This window comes from Gallinula chloropus (assembly GCF_964237585.1).
Source record: "Gallinula chloropus genome assembly, chromosome: 1".
NCBI classification, from domain to species: domain Eukaryota; kingdom Metazoa; phylum Chordata; class Aves; order Gruiformes; family Rallidae; genus Gallinula; species Gallinula chloropus.
Genome location: NC_140085.1, coordinates 107683332 through 107700841, shown reverse-complemented (window position 1 = coordinate 107700841; position 17510 = coordinate 107683332). Strand labels below are relative to the sequence as shown.

At 40.0% G+C, this 17510-nt stretch overlaps 1 long non-coding RNA gene across 1 annotated transcript in view; it reads right to left on the bottom strand.

Annotated features, from left to right (window-relative positions):
• Window positions 1-7798: 7798 nt before the first annotated feature.
• Window positions 7799-17510, bottom strand: part of LOC311201582 — a 63044-nt gene continuing 53332 nt past the window's right edge. The window contains exon 3 of the long non-coding RNA XR_014617869.1: window positions 7799-8003. This is a non-coding gene — a long non-coding RNA (uncharacterized lncRNA). The remainder of the gene's footprint in view (window positions 8004-17510) is intronic.

The window sequence follows — 17510 nt, the reverse complement described above, 5'->3', positions numbered from 1 at the left end:
AGCTGATGCCCATGCCATCAGGGCCCTGTGTGGATACAGAGGGCGAGGTGCTGTGTACAGCCCGTGCTGTGCCCTTATTAAGCTCGTGCCGGCTGCCTGCAAGAGGGCAGGGACCACGAGCCTGCTGCGAGGGTCTACGGAGCAGAACTGCCTGCCTGCCTGTGGTACGCCTGGAGCAGAACTCGGCTCCACCTGGATAAGGACCCATTGTCAAAAGTTCTGGAAATGTGAAGCTGACTAAATTCTGGGAGCAAATAATTCACCTGCATCACTAGCAGAAACTACCTCTGCTGAAAACAGCAGCAGAAAGTTGTTTCCATACCGCCCCCCCTCCCCGCCCCTCCCCAAATCACGGGTAATATATCTGATGTGCCAGATATATTACCTGTTCCGACTGTGACAGCAGGGCTGTCATGCCATTCTTTGGAAAAAAAAATGAACATGGAGAGCTTTATCCTTAAAACTGCAACTAGCAACCTAATACATGGCCTCTGGCAACTGGTGGTCTCTGAAGAGGGCCGAGGGAGGGGATGCAGATTCTGCACAAAGTTTCAGGTAGGGCCAGTTCACATGTCCTTCATGTTCAGGATGAAGATCCACCATGGAGACAAATGCAAAAAGTGGGAGCAAGGCTAATTCAAACTCTTAGGAGAACAAAGCTGGCACCATGCCGGGCCTTATGGTGGGGCTGTGGAAGGGGCTGAAGCAAAGAGATGATCAGCATGGCAGAAAAGAGGAGAGGGAGAAGAGGGGAGAAGAGGGGAGAAGAGAAAGAGAAAGAGAAAGAGAAAGAGAAGAGAAGAGAAGAGAAGAGAAGAGAAGAGAAGAGAAGAGAAGAGAAGAGAAGAGAAGAGAAGAGAAGAGAAGAGAAGAGAAGAGAAGAGAAGAGAAGAGAAGAAGAAGAGAAGAGAGAGAAGAAGAGAGAAGAGAGAAGAGAGGAGAAGAGAGAAGAGAGAAGAGAGAAGAGGGAAGAGAAGAGAGAAGAGGAGGAGAGAGAAAAGGGAAGAAGGGAAGAAAGATGAGAGGTGACAGATACTAGTAATGTCAGGATTCTATTTTGCAGAATAACCTTTAGCAGAAAAAAACCTTAGCCCAACTAACATCCAATTCTCCTGCTTATCTATACTAACACATACACATAAATTTTAGAAGTAGAGAGAACTAGAAATCACAGGAGGGTCCTACAATCTAACTAATTTCTATACACAAAGTTGATTCTTTCACATCAAAGGCAGTTTGCAGATGAGAGACAGGGCAGAAGAACAGACAGTGAAGCATGAAGACTTTTCCATTGCTAACTGTCTCACTTGTATGAAAATCAGCGTATAAATCGGATAAACAGAATCTACTTCTTTATGTGTTGAAGATACTCTCTTCATCTGATTTACCTTCATCTGATGGAGATGCGTTGAGTAAAGGGTTGAATTAGTAAGAAATGCATTCTGCTAGGAAAGGCTTGAGTTTGAAATTAAATCCTGTGCTAAACTTTTCAAGAAGTATCTACCTTCACTGAAGTCTTTTCATGGCCCTGCTTATTTCTACTTTAAACTTCTCACTTATTGTACTTTAAGCTCCATCAGTGAATGTAAATGGGGTTTCACTATACGTTTAGTGCATTCAAGCATTCTTTGTTACAGTTCCCACCCTGCCGCATTATGTGAGCTCTGCCACGGAAGTCCAGCAGTCGGTTTGTTTTCTGCTATTAATAAAAGAACCTACTTTTCCCCACTTCTTTGAAGAAGTTGAAAGGGCTACATGTTAGAGGGGGAGGTGGTGGGGAACAGACTGTGGTGTAATCCCCAAACGCAAATGCTGTCTAGATTAGAAACCTCCCTGAAGAAAATTTATAAATGCTAAGACTGTGCTTTTTGTGTGATGAACACTAGAGCAATAACTTAGCCACATACTGGGTTCTGCCTAATGCTTAAGGAGCCTACTAGGTGAAAGGAATTAAATGAAGGGAAAAAAAAAAACCCAAACCTTCACAAAACTTCTAGTTGGCTCTGTGCCGATGCCATCCAACCCTTTCAGTATCCAGTAACTTACTAGTATAACTATTTTCATATGCATTTCATCACGGAGCTGTCTCAATATAATACTTAGGAATATGTTAAAATAAAAAAATAATAATTAAAAAAAAAACCCCTCACATTACCAGTGTTTTTATGTAGTCCAGGAAAAGCTTAATTAAAGGGGTGGGACGTGTCTCTTCTGAATAGCTGTTTTTCCTTCATACCTTCCCATGCATGACAAGCACACATCCAAGAAAAGAAGCTGGGGAGGGGGAGGGGGCAAGAAAACCACCCAAACCCAAAATTACTAGCCCTAAACTACTCAGCACAATTTTGTTGATTTGCTTGGCCATTTAAATAAACATGTTCCTTGTAGGGAATCACGGCCTCCTCGCAACAGTTAACAAGAGGAAGAAAAGTACAGAATATTATCTGCCTTTTTCCCTGTAGGATACTCCTATTATATTGTTCAAACTATCATTACTGTATCTAGTTTATTGTACAATTACAACTAATTCTTAATTCCTATATAAGCAGCAACTGGAGTAAAGATTGCAATCCTGAAAGCCTACCACGTAAGTTTTAGTCTATGATCGACTGGCTGATCCTGTGATTAATTTTAAATCCTACTTAATGGGTTAAAGATGTTTATAAAGATGAAATAATTTTATCAGTGTTGATCTTAATAGTCTTATATTCACTTACTCTCTAAGGCTTCCACAGTCCATCCACTTGTTGCTATTCAGGCGCTGCAAGTAAAACACAGCTTTACACACAAATTAATACAGCTAGATCCCAGACAGAATATAACTCACCAGGTTAGAGTAACTCTAGTGTTGCAGAAGAATGGAACAATGCAAGATCCAACAAATTCTGAAGATGCCTATTGTAATCACCAAGCAATGAAATAAAACCTAACAAGGTGATGAATGTCTCAGATACATTGTTTGGACCAAAATACTTTAAACAGGAATAATAAAATAAATCTGCTTGCAGTTGAGCGATACAGATTCAGCTAGAATTTTTATAGGATCCCAGATTTTTTTTTTCTATTACATGTACTATCTGCCTACCAAGCCAGTCATAGACCCCAGGCAGCAGTCAGTATTTCTTTCTTTCTTTCTTACCTTTTTTTTTTTTTTTTTTGTAGGCTACAGCCTGTTTCTAAGAGGAGACAACTGCTTTCCAGTGTGAAATTAAGTACCCAGTCAGGAACTGAGCATAACCATCGTACGGGCAAATCAAAATGATGGCTACATTTACTGCCTACAGAAAATTTTGCTGCACTGCATATTAACACAGTGAAAATGTTGTGTTAGCTAATCGTGAACGTGCTGATTTTCATTACCCATGGAAATGTGTAATATCTCCTGTTAAACTTCATTGACATTTTTCATCAAATGAATAGAGCAGTGCCCTGAAATGTGATAATTGTAGATTCTTTTTATACAACTTCAAGTAAAATATTCTTTCCTCTAATTCCAACAGTAATTAACTTGGATTGGAATTCCCCTGACTCATGTAACAGTCTTCAGCACTGTATTAATGGATCTCAGTGTTTATATGGTTTGAAAAGAAATCCTGTCCCATATATATAATATTATATTACAGTGCTGAAGACTTGCAGGATAAGGAAGAGAATCGATCAAATCGCCCCAGCTTGAGCTATAAGCATTTCTGGGGGTTTGGGTTTTAAAAAGAAACAGTATCTTGTTGGAACTTAAAATGCTTCAAAAATGAAGCTCTGGAAAATTGTTGCATCTCCCATGAAGACTAAAAATTAAAGTAGACAATTATCATAATAATAACCCAATTGTACATGGCAGACAAAAGAGAAGCTAATACTTCCCTCTGCTTTTTGACTGATGTTTTGTTGGGCTGTAGCTAAACAGCACTTTAAGTTGACAGTAAATTAGCAAACAATATGAGGGAGGAAAAAAGAAAGAAAATCACGCAGGGGTTAAGATGTTTATGTAAAACAGTGATTTTCCTTTTTAAAATTAAAACGTACAAATAAGCTGGTGTCAGAGACTAGGTGATCCTTCATTTCCACCGCATTGAGCAGGCTCACATCAGCAGCAGACAGCCGTTAATATATGCGTCTGGCTCAGTCTGGTCTACCAACTAGGAATTCATCGAATTGTTAATATCATTCCTTTTTTGTATGCACCACACATCATTTTCACTCTCTCTCTCTCTCTCCCTCTCCCTCTCTCTTCCTCCCCCTTTGCAAGAGCTTGTGTTTTGGTTTTTTGTTTTTGTTGTAGCACAAGCTGATTACTCTGAAATCACATATTAAAGAGCATTTAAAAGCATTTTGGAATGAGGCAACATGAAGTCACATAGACATGAGAATATATTGAGATTCTGTACATATATCTAAGCACAGCATATTGAAGATGATGCTTCCTATTTATTCGTGCTAGTAGAGACAGGCTTCATATACTGTCAATGTGTAAATACGACTGCTTTCTTCATGGTGTCTGTAGGCATTGTCACATAGTCCTGGGACAGGGAAACATCTTGTTGATTGCAGTGGGAATTCTGCCCAAGCGAAGACCTCGATTCTCCCTCCCTCCATCCGCCTCTGCCCCACCACAAGAAGTTCGATGGGTACCAGAGGTTGGTTTTGCCCTGTTGAAACTGGGGAAGAAGAGGGAGGAGGGAAAAAGGAAGGCAGTGTACCAACTTTTTCATCTCTTTGGCAAGGGGCAGCAGTGAGTACAATGGGCAGGAGAAGAGCCACTGGAGTTATCCCAGTTCAAGCAGTAATGCAGAGGCAGTACTGCCTATTTACGGCTTCTGCTGTAGCACCAAACAAGCCAGGTAGGGGTTTCCTAATGTTTCGTTTTCTTCTCTCTCTCAGTGCAGAGCAGAGCACACTTGAAATCTTCAGGCGGGGAGAGGCAGACGTTTCACACTACAGCTTCCCCTTCGCTGTACGTACAGTATTAAATGCAAAATGAAGTCAGAGTGCTGAATGCAAACCTCCCACACTCAAGTAAATTTTGCTGATTCAAAAATAAATGCAGTGAAGATCTTTGATATGTACAGACGTGTGCATCGTGTATCTGATTACATCTATAAGGATTTTTATTTTGATAATACTATGCATCATTTAAATCGCATATTGACATGCACATACCGACACACAACATAGTTTTATCTCATTATGGAGCTTGAATGAACAGGATACCTGTTCACTTGATCAGTACCTTCAATAGACGGTGTTCAAGACTGAAAACTGTTGTACATAACACATATCAGTTGCTACTGAATTGCTTAACAAGTGTAGCACCTAGTTGGGTAGGTTCCTCTTTTCTGTACAGATTTGGATCTGATTTTCTAATATTGCCTAAACAGAAGTCGACATTGAATAACACATCTGTGTTAAAACATTACCTCTGTGTCTGAATGTTTGCAAGTAGCTCTTTTGAGTGTTCTTAGCATGGGGAACTGACAGTTTATGAAGAAAAGAATCACATATTTACAGGAACTGTATCATCATTATAATTGCTAAGGCAATATTTTTATGACTATTTAAAGGCTAATTATATCTTGAGCAACTTGAAAACTACGTACAGCGCATAGTTTCTGCCTCTTAAGAAAACAAGACAACAAGAAAAAGTATTATACTAACAGATAAGAACAATTTATTTTAACAATAGTGTTGGTGTTTACAATAAAACACAATTCCTCCCACACAAGTGGAAAAAATATACTGCAGCCAAAATACCACCTCTGAAATGAACAAATAGTTTAGATGCCTGATCTGTGTGAAGCCTTTGTCTCAGTGAAGTCTGATGTATCAACAAGGTCCTGCAGCATCTTGGTTTGACACAGGGAACGAAGAGAAATGACTCAGATCTAGCCTACCTAAACAATATTAAGAAATCCAAATCAAATTATGTGTTGTAGATCAGAAGTACAAGACTAATGAACACCACAGAATAACTTGTGTGCTTGTGAATCCTCTTATGCAAAGTCAGTGAAGCACTTAGCACATGAAGGACAACCTAAAGCTCGCTCTGTTTTTTGTCAGAGGGGGAAAAATTGCAAAAAAAAAGTGATGGAGAGGCTAAAAGTTGAGTCCGGTGCTTAGAGCATCGCCGGCTCAGTTTAAATTGAACAGGTACAAGAAATGTGATTCTGCGTGCAAAGTGATTTTTATGCTGTAGTGTGATTTTTTTACACCAATAGCCTCTATCAGATTAAAATGTAAATTAAACGAGAGAATATTCTACATGCGATACTGTGTTCTCAGACAGATGACGGCAGCTATACTACAAAATAATCTTTGTCCCATGCCACAGGAAAAGCTAAGCAACAGTTTTCCTGCAGACTGAAATCATTATTCAAACAACAATAGAACAAATGTTTTCTAGGCCTCAAACACCAGTGTTTTTGCTTTACATTTTAAAAGTTAATTCATGAAAATATACTTTGTGGTAATTACCTATCAGAATGGTCTATAACAATAACAATAATAATAATGATGATGTTATGTTTAAAAGCCTTTTGTATATTTTAGTATCTGCTTTGAGTTGTTTGGGGAATTTTTTGAGGTGCAAACTGGCATTCATGTTAAAATTTTAATTCTAAGTATTACATGACATCTAGCCCAGTTTTCTAAACACACAAATATTTAACATCCTAATGTTGCACAACAGGTAACATTTTTTTTTCTTTTAGGAACAGTTCAGCTGCTTAACATTTGAAATAGGTATATTTTCCTTTTATCCCTTCCAGAAAAGGAAAGCTCCTTTAGTTCTCTAAATTCTGCAGAGAAACAATCACAGTCCAAAGCTGCTGGTTCCCCTCCGCCTAGGTCCCAAGAGCCTGACTTGTGATCGTTGCTAAAAAACCTCACAAGTTAGGGTCTCAGGGACTAGGAAAAGTCCAATATGATCCAGTAGAATTCGTCTTCCAATAAACTGAATTGCTTAGTAGTCATAATCGCTGTCAGTAAAACTTTCACTGCTATTGTTAAAACAAAAAAAAAAGCGCAAAACAAAGCCAAAAAACAATGTCTCCCCCCAAATCAACAACTCCTCCTCTCCCCCCAACCCCCCCAAATAAACAAACCACAGTTTCAAGAAGGGGGCAGAAAAGATCAAATAAGCAGGCAAGACACATACATACATTCAAACAATGTATCAGCTGACTGAACAGACTTTTCTTAGAGTATAGTCCTTAACTTTTGAAAAGAAAAAACAAAGAACAGAGGAAAAAAATCTTCACTGCCTCTTCTTGCAAGTAGCCATATTATAATGCATCAGAGGGAAGCGTCTAAAAATGGGTTAAAATCTGCTAGAAGCAGATTTGTACAGTAACAGTTTTATTCTCTTTCCCTTAATGCCTGAAAGAAGGATTAAATGCTTGTTAAGGGGTTTCTAATTGAAATATTCCCCCCATTGTACTTTTAGTCCTGCTGTTCAGGTGGGCCCTGGGTTACAGAGTACTTTAAACCCCTTCACGATGCAAGGATAACCTTTGGGTGTGTATTCACGTTTTGCCTCTTCCCCACGTTCAACATTTAATCCTTCTACAGACTGCTAGCAAAAGCTTCTTCCTTTCCAATGGCAAAACGAGCTTTCGCTCCGTAAGCTGGAGAAAACACTGACATGCAGAGACTGTTTTCACTTGAACCAGATTACTCAAAGCACACACAACTTTCAAATACTGTCGATACAGTAAGAAGAAATGCTCGGATTTCCCGAATGATTTTGTTCTGAAGCCCAACACTTTTAGTGGCACGACCACGATCCCGAATTACTTTCGCATTCATTCTCCTCCGATCTTTAGCCTTGTTTGCAGAACGAAAAGAAAATTTCTACTTTAGGGATGGGATCCACCGTGGCTTTTTTTTTTTTTTTTTTTTTTTTTTCCTCCATCAGAGCCCAGAGCAAAAGAAACAGCAGCCATAAAGGTCCTAGCCACTGGAGCAGAATCTGGCATAGAAAACTCAGTGCTCTTCGGGAAGCCGTTCAGCTTTAAAAAGGAAAAAAAAAACAGAAGAGGGGGGGAAGAATTAGAATCTCTGCTGGTCGAACAGGTGAATCATCCATTTACAAGCAAGCTGTACAGAGCGCTCTGCTGAAGAAAAGATTTGCCAGTGCCCCCCACCCCCACCCCTGCCCTTCACCCTCCCCTCCAGAATGATACTTCAGATTTCAGAACATTTTGGATTATTTAAAATATTATTTCAGCTGATGATATAATGCAACATTATATAAGAGCCGTTTCTTTGTCACTGTGCACCATTCAATCAGTTATGCCTCAGACACAAAATAGTTAAACGAAACAAAATATATATATGAGATATATATATATATGTACAGCAGTCCTTAGATTTCATTCAATTTCTTTTTTAAAAGCTGATCATGATTTAACAAACAATTTTGACCACAGCTTTCAAATCAATAATTAGAATGAAAAATCTCTCCCCTCTATAAATATGACATTAACATAATTATACCACCCCCATCGCATAGACCCATCCTCTTTAGGGAATACATCTGATGCTCTGAAGATGGAAATCAGTCAGATTTTAGTTGCTCTCAAACGTACCTTTGCTTCTCACTGACTGACTGGCTTTACCTTCCATGCACACACACAGTCACTAGCACACACACGCGCGCGCACACACACACACACATACACATACACATGCGCGCGCACACACACACGCACGCACCAAAAGGCAAGGCAAAGCAGCGGATGCTGACTCAGAGCAGTTGTGTGTGGAGGGGGTGGTATCGGCTGGTATTTTCACTGCACTCATCATTAACATTAACTCACTCTCTAGCATCCACCCTCTCTCAGACCTGCTGGACTGCAGCATTTGCATGACGCTGTCACTCTAGCCCTTGTGGGTCAGATGTTAGAAGAAAAAAAAGCCTCAAGGCTCTCATAAGGAATGCCTTCATTTCTTCCAAAGGGTCCCTCTTCTTATTTTTCCACCTTTCTACTTCCTCTGTTGCTGTGTCTCAGTTGTTTGACATCTTTCCGGAAGAAAATGTCTTGAGCTGCAATAAGCCAGTAGTCAGTCGGTCCTCCCCTCACCTCACACTCCTATTCCCACCCCCTTTTTTTCCTAATCAATAAGACAGATCTCCAAATGCAGTTGTGAAAACAGGCTCTGACACACCGACTTTCATCCTCGATCCTCTGCCTCAGGAATAGCAGGCAACCCAGGCTCACACGTGATGTAGAGAGAAATAATGCCAGTAATTCTTGAACAGTCTTAGGAGTTTATTCTACGCCGCCTTCATTTTTACCCTTGCTCGAATAAATACCAGTGGGAAGGACACACTAGCTCTCAGAAGCTACAAGGATTCATTTCTTCAGACAATAATGAACATTAAAAAGACTAATATTAATCTTCCTGAAAATTAACGCTATCTTTCCTCCTCCTTCCCCCTCTGCCCCCCCCCCCCATTGTGCTCTTTATAAGTAGGAATTGTCTCATAGCCAAAACAGTGCCAGGGTCTGAAGAACCATTCACTGTGCTGAAACCGTGAGTTTCTGGACTTCAATCGGTATTTAAACAGACTAAGCAATTATTTTTTTTTTTCCTTCTTGTTTTATTTATGCTAGACTTCTGAATTTAAAATGAAATAAAACCCTAGAAGCTGCTTGCGTCAGAGGGAGCGCTGCGAGAGAACAATGGCAATACACCCGCACCACCACCCTGAGTACTGAAAATGTCTGTTTGAGCTACGCCTGTGTATTTATCTGTATGCTATTTGCTCCGTGGTGGTAGAGCAGTCTGTGCACATACACGTACATCGAATACACACACACACACACACACAGAGACACTCAAGGCGCGTATATAAAATACACAACACAAAGCAAAGCACAAAGGCTGTTAACTGAAACACAGGCACAAGTTGTCTGACAGGCTATGAAAATCCACAGAGCATAATCATAGTGTGCATTTTTACCTTCTTCCTTTGTTCTTAAGGCAAGGGACTTTAATGACTTACGGTGTTGACAATCTTTCGGCTTTTCCCTTTTTACGCCAACAGTATTTGGGAATCATTTTCCCAGACAATACCACAGCACTGTGATTCGTGGTGTAAAAATTATTTAACGGGGTGGGGGTTGGGATGGGGGGTGGGGGGGGGAACAACACAGGTGATACGCAATTTGCCAGCCAATTCTCAAAGCCTCCTGGTGCCGTAGAAACTCTCGGCGTGGCCGGACAGGCAGGTCCCAGGATGCAGTGCTACGCCGCAGTCCCGGCTCAGGTAGCCGTTTGGCAACCGTACAGCAGCGGTGGACGTGAAGGGCATCCGCTCGCGGGAAAGGTCCAAAAGAAAACACCGTGCAGCCCCAAAGTACAGAAAGGAAGCCGAAATGCTGGGGTACACGCCCTAAGCCCAGATCATACGTGCTTATAACCGGTTGTTGTGATGATAATTAATTTCTTAGGTAAAGGACGGCGGAAAGTAGACAATTAGGAAACAGTTAAGTTTGTAATCTCAGAGAAAGGGAGAGACGGAGACAGACACACACCCACAGACAGAGACAGAGACAGAGCGGAGAATGCCAAGCATGAGACAACAAAAACAAGACCGAAATCAGATTTGGGAAACTGAAAAAAATCACAGCATTCATCTTAGCATTTACTGAGGTATATATAAAATAATAATAAATTAACACATGCACAGAGTGGCTTAAAATACTTATTGCCATCAATAGTCTGTGACGGATGCCGGCTTCTTACTGCTATACGTACATTAGATTGGTCATCGCCTCTTAATCTCCTTTTGCTCAGACCCATCCATTTTTTGCTGCTCCAGCATCTGTGCCCTTTATGCTTTTTTTCTGTATAGTTACCCACAATACCCTGGATAAATTAATGTCATGACCTCGCTATGGCTATCAGACAGAAAAAAAAGTCTACTATTTTAATAATTGAACGTGCGCGTACAGCAAACTGCCTACCGATAGCCCAGCTTTGTGGACTGCCTCCAAAAGCAGCCTTTGCTAGCTCTGCGAATCAGAAACAACAGATGCAAATACTAGCCACATAGACCCAGCTCTCTGTGTTGCTTTTTTTTTTTTAAAAAACCCACCCTTTTCAGTCCCTGCCATCTCATTCTCCCCGCGTCTTCCCCCTCAACGGTTAAAAACATCAGCCTGCTGAAATTAGAAGCTTTTGAATAAAAGCATAAAGATGGGTGAAAATTATAAATGGCTGCAGATTCTGGAAATTTATATCCAGACGGTGAGTGGGGAAGAGTACCCAGGTTCAAGTGCTGAGCCTCACTCGGGAGCACCTCTGGGGCCAATGGGACTGTAGACTAGATTAAATCAATAGTCGTCTGAAACAAGATGTCGTAATCAATCAGCTCAATTACCACTGTCATAGATCTGGGCTTAAGGTCTTTCCTGATTTCACTCTTCTAATCATTAACCCTTATGCATCCTCAAAATAGGAACTGGCGCTTGCTCCGCTGCCCCACCTTTCAAAGTTTAACTTAGAATATTCCCCTCCTTTTCCCTTTCCCTAGTTAAATAATACAAGAATGGGTCAGCAAGAAACATTTTCAATGTGAGTATAGCAAGGTTAGATGCACTCCTTTAAATGTGCCTATTATATATTTGCTGCGTGTGCGCTTATATATTATTATTATGCCTCCGGGAGTGGCTGGGTGGATCAAAGACTGCTGTTTAATTAACATTCAACTTCAGCTGTTTCCTTGGAGATTAAAAATAGAAGACTAGTTGAATTAAACCAAAGACGTTCACTCCTTTCACTAATCCAATATTATAGAACTCCTGTCCACTCAACCTAGTTAGGAGCTACTCATTTCTGGTCAGTCAACCATCAGGAAAATCCATTTTCAGTTCAGGGGGTAAGTGTAAAAAAGTTGGAAAGACATTTTTGTATGCATGCCTGAATTTCACGGAATTGCCCGATCCTTCACATTTTGCATCCACAGTACAGTAAATCCCCACGCGATTTAAGGAGAAAAGAAGCAATGGGTTTGGAGACTTTAAAGAGCCACTTTAAAATCTTGCCTGTTATTACTGTTCGCTCTATGAAGATTAAATGTCATCCATTTAACTTATTTTTATTCCCATGCAGGTCCTGATAAGATCAAAAAGCTTTTCATAAAACTGCTCCAGCAACTGCCACATATCCTTCTCTCGGTTTCACAGGAGGAAAGGAAGAATTCGGGTAGCACGCATCCAGAGTTTTGGTCTCTTAAATTCTATTCTGCTGATAGACTCAAATAATAATGGTGAAAGAAAACCCCATCGCATTTACAGTTACATCACTGTCTGTACACACTGCCGGCTTCCAAGCGGAACCACACCTTTTTTAACCATAGCTCTGCTTTTCAGCGGGAGAGACCGAACGCGCAGCCTTAGTGCCGACAGCCCTGTGAATGCCGAATACCTGAATTAGTCCCTGTGCCACAGCAGCGGTATTTTGGGCAGGAATCTGTGCTCCTAGAGCTGCTAGGAGTGGGTATGGGATGGATGGGGCAGCAAATAGGTGTTTCACGGCAGAGGCCGAGGACAGAGGTCTGCCTGTGGGGAGGGCACCTGCTGGGGCTGGGCACTGTGCTGTCCAAGACAGGTTATAATTGGAGATCGATTGCTGGATTTAATGACCCAGCTGTTTTCATTAGTAGAAATGTAAAAAATTGGTCTAGAAAATTATTCAGCTGCTAGCATAGGCGCTTTTTAACAGGCTTATACCTCAGCCAGGAGCGACTTTGTTGCAGTAAATGACCCCTCACAGACAGAAAAAAAAATGACCTCAGCTTTGCATCTTTAGATTTAGCTGACAGGAGGATGAGATACAAAAAGAACCTTAATTCTGTCCTTTAGCAATGCTAAATAAATGCGGTGCACCAGGCACTACCGTAAAGACTCTGAAGGGTACTGCTCGGTCCTGCCGGCAGCAGTTAAGACTGTGAGCATCATCCACAAGGGGACAGCATTCACATCCACACTGGAAAGATGCAGTTTGTGTACAAAAAGAACAGAATAAGAGCAGCAGCCATTGCTGAAACCACCCAAAATTTAAAAAGAAACCCCACAACCCTTCCTCCCCCCCCCCAAAAAAAAAGAACCAAAAAAGTGTTTCCCAGATTATTACTTAATGGGAGGGAGGGAGGAGGGGGGAGTCTGGATGTGGATGTCAGATATCAAAACCTATTCAAATACAAGATGAGCCTTTTGTTTCTTAGACAGCAAGAATAAGGCAATATTCCATATTAATACAAACTTTGTGTGAAAGAGGATTTTCTGGAATAACAAATAATAAAGTTAAGAGTATGTGATGACAAGAATTAGATACTATTGGAGCAAAATCAGAACGTGATTAACATAGAGGGAGAAATGCACTGATACCAAATGTTATTCTGATTTTACAGTACTCATCTTCATATTCTGAGTATGCTCCAACAGAGAGGTAACGCCCTCATCCCTCTTCTTTTTCTAGGAGCAAAAGTTTCTTCATCACAGTGCACATGAAAGGGATGCTCATTAAAATACAAGGTTTAGCTTCCTTTAATGTAGCATTTATATGACTTGGAAGAACAAGACTGAGTGACCTGTCTAAGCATATGCCATAGTTTTGTATGCTTGTCCTTCTCACCTCCCTGATGAACAGCAAGGGTGTCAAGACTTCAGAAAAATCCCAAAGAAATCTAGTCCCAGATCCAACACAAAAATCTCCCCAATTAATTTCTTGTTTAGAAATGCTACAGCCAGACCTCATTTTTTTTTTTTTTTTAGTAAAAGTCCCTTTTGTTACTTAGTTGAAATTCCCACCTGATTGTGAAGTATTAAATGTGTATACATGTAGCCCACACAACCTATCATGGAAAGGAAATCACACGAATAAAACACAGAGAAACAGCAATATCCTTCTCTCCCCACACAAGCTCCTTCGTACTCAAGAAATGCTATTATACCGTCTCCTTGCTGACTTGTCAATTTACCTGCCCTTTATTAAAACACAGACATATGACAGCAGAAATTACTGCAGTCTGAATTACTTTGAAAGTATATGAACACTGTTCAATAGACCCTGATTTCACTGACATTTTCAATTAAAAAAGTAATTATTTGTGAAAACTAACCACGGTGCTATTTACTCTTTTTTTGACCCATGTTTTCCTGAGCTTCAAAAGCATGAAACAATGAATGAATGGATTTTTCTACTTATGAACACTTCTTATTCTTACTTCACTAATTGCTTCGTGTTACTGCTTAATACATCATCAGCACAACGTGAAGAAAAGGCCTGGTACTAAAATGAAATTCCAACTGTTCATAAAACTGTTTTCGACCGAACAGTCAAGGCTGCGCTTGCAGCACGTTCAATAAAAAAGACGTAAAGCGCCAGGCACTATTTTAAAAACTCTGCTTCATAAATTTCCCAGTATGACATTTTTATTCTTTCCTTACTAATTAGGTATAGGTGCATATAGAGATACACATAAAACTGATAAACCCCCAAGATTACGTGGAGGAAGGTGGCCAAAGTATGCTGTTCATTCCCAGAAGGCCCCCCCTCCGCGCTGGTTTCGCACTATTGTTGCAATCAGCAGTGGAGCCGATCCCACAGATACGGCAATTGGAGTAACTTTACTCGGATGGGCAGTGTCTCTGAAATGATCTGAGCTATTTCTCTGAGCATGGGCTCTTGGATGCATATATGTCAAATTAGAATCAAACTTTCTAAAAAGAAATTAAAGGCATTCTGTGCATACTGCAAACAGTACCAGAATGTACAGAATTCTGCTATAGAAAACCCCCCTCGCGTGTTCTTTAAAACGCGATTCTCAGATAAACATTTGTGAGAAACATTAGGACACACCATTTCTACAGCCTTGTTTTCAGGGGTTTGAAAACCACTCTGGGGAAAAGCAAAGCATTTTAATAAGAAAATACAAACCAGCAGGTTCAATGCCTGCAAAACCAGAATATTTTCAATTTTCTAGACAGTGAAGGTTAAAGCTATCCTGCATTCTCATAGTTCTCTCTCTCTCCTTTCAATCAATCTCATTGATTTTTTTTAAGGGTCAGAGGCTATACCTTCATTGATCAAAGAAACAGCCTGACACAGCGAAAGAGTCTGCCAATTCCAGACAGATCAATCACACCTTTGTCTGCTTTTGATACATTATGGTTATTTATTCTGCATCACCACGACTTTCTGTCGCATGGCTCTTAATGTAATAATGCTGCTCAGGGACAACAATAAAAAGGGGAAGGGGGAGGGAAATATTCTATTTAAAATATTTTAAGCCTCTCTCTGGTATTTCTGAGGGTGGCTTATGATGGAACCTGGCCAACTTGTTTGATTTCATTTTTGCCTTGGAAAATAGCTCCTGTTCTGGTATTTTAGCTCTCCTTGGTCAGCATTTTGCAGGACTTTATAAAGGCAATCCTTCAAAAATTATTTGTGCAAACTGGTTTTAGGAAAGTAATTAGATCTTGATAGGACAACAATTATGATGTAGTCACAACCATAATCTTCCTTGTTTACACACTGTTTTAGAAATGTTTTAATAAATAGAACATAACTGATACCCAGCTACAGCTATTGACTGCTTTATGACTGTAAAATGAAATTAAATGGTCAGCCTAAAATAATTGCTGGGAAATATTGCTGAATAAACAGATATAAGTGCTGAAAAGCTCCTGGCTTTGCAAACTATTATGCTGAAAGCCAGCTAAAGTTTTAAAAAATGCACTACATGCTCACTGTCGTGACTGAAAGTTATATGCTATTGTTTGTCTTTCCATAGCAATTGCAAGAAGCTTTTAAAGCTACTGTCGATCTAGTATCAAATAGGTCATTCACATTCACAAGCAGTTGCCCCACTTAAGAGAAATCACTTGTAGGTCTCGTGGTATTTGTTGTAAGTGAAAGTTCTAAAGGCGAAACTGTAGCCTAAGAGGAGTCAGTAGCAAAATGGCCAGTGACTTCAGTGGAGTTGGGACTTCACCACAGGAAGTTACGTCTCAGCTCCTTCAACCCAAGTTGCCTTCAGGAGGAAGGGCAGGTCATGGGACCATACTCTTATAAAGAATTTAAAAAAAAATTAACACGTTTCCTAGCAAATAGATAACACAGCTGTGATAAGCTCTGTGCACCGTGCAGTCCTAGCAAAGACAGGGCAACTGTTCAGTAAAATTAAGCATGTAAATCTTTGCAGAATCAGGATATCAGGTAATAAGACATAATCACCGTCTTGAAGAAATTATCCACCTACATCGTTAGAACATTAAAATAAGATATACGATAATCAAAACACTTGGCATTAGTTTCTGATTTCATTGTGCCTGCTCTGTAAATTATTGTGCACCCAATTTACAATTACATCAGCATTATTATGTAGAGCAAAAGGTAAGTGGTATACAAAGCTGAAATATTAAACCCATTAAAAAGTTATGAGCTTGACAGAGTCCCTACATGTATTTGTGTCCATGCCAAGAAATGCATTTTAAAACCTTTAACTAAAGGAAACTGCCTCCCAGTGATAAACTGCAATGCCTAAAAGACATTGCTTAAAATGCTACCGCCACTCTCAAAGGCCAAGAGACCTTAAAAACGGTTGCTGGCTGACAGCATTACACAAAAACATACAGATTCTTCTGTAAAGACATAAAGCTGAATGCGCAACATTTCAGAGAAGTTTTGAATAAGTCTATTTGTCCAGCTTACTTTGCAAGGGCTCTGTAGAAAACAGCACCATAAACACTTTCAGTCCCCCCACAAGGGCTAAACAAAGAGTCCTCTTTCTAGCCATTTAATCCAGTAATTTATTTTTTCAACCATCACAGAAATCGAAACACAGCTGTAACCAATGACTTGCAGATCCAGTTCCCTGCCAGCTGGATCCTGTTCTGCTGAAACAGCAAGATTTTTACATTGTTCACTTCTGTACATCTGGAGAAATCATTTGGGTTCAAAGGTGACTAGAAAAGCTCTTTAAATAAACTCAACCAACAGTGAAGAGAGGCCTAAGTGTCTACAAAAGCTACATGGAGTTCCCTTTAAAAAGTTCTTCTTTCCAAATTGGCGCACAGAGCAGTTTGCTTCTTTCAACATTTTATGATTATGACATTTTAATTGAATTAAACACTCAAATACGCATTTTGATAATAAAGAAACATTTACTCTTTCCCCAGAACTTTCAAACACAGTGTCAATACTCAAAATTGATCACAGTCAGTAGCTTCTGTTCTTAATACGTTCAAAAGAATCATCAGGAAAGTAATGGTGGAACGCAATAAAATACCAGAAATACACCTCACCTAATGCATCTTAGCTGTTGCCTGAAAAGCCTCATGACTTCCAATTAAAAAAAAAGCAACCAGTAAGCAAGCATATACTCTACTTAGATATGCTGAACCTGAAATCTCTTAGAAGTTAATCCTTAAAACAGCCATACTTCAAAAAGTCTGCATCATCTCTGACTGCATGATTCTGCTAGTTAGAGTAACAAAAATGTC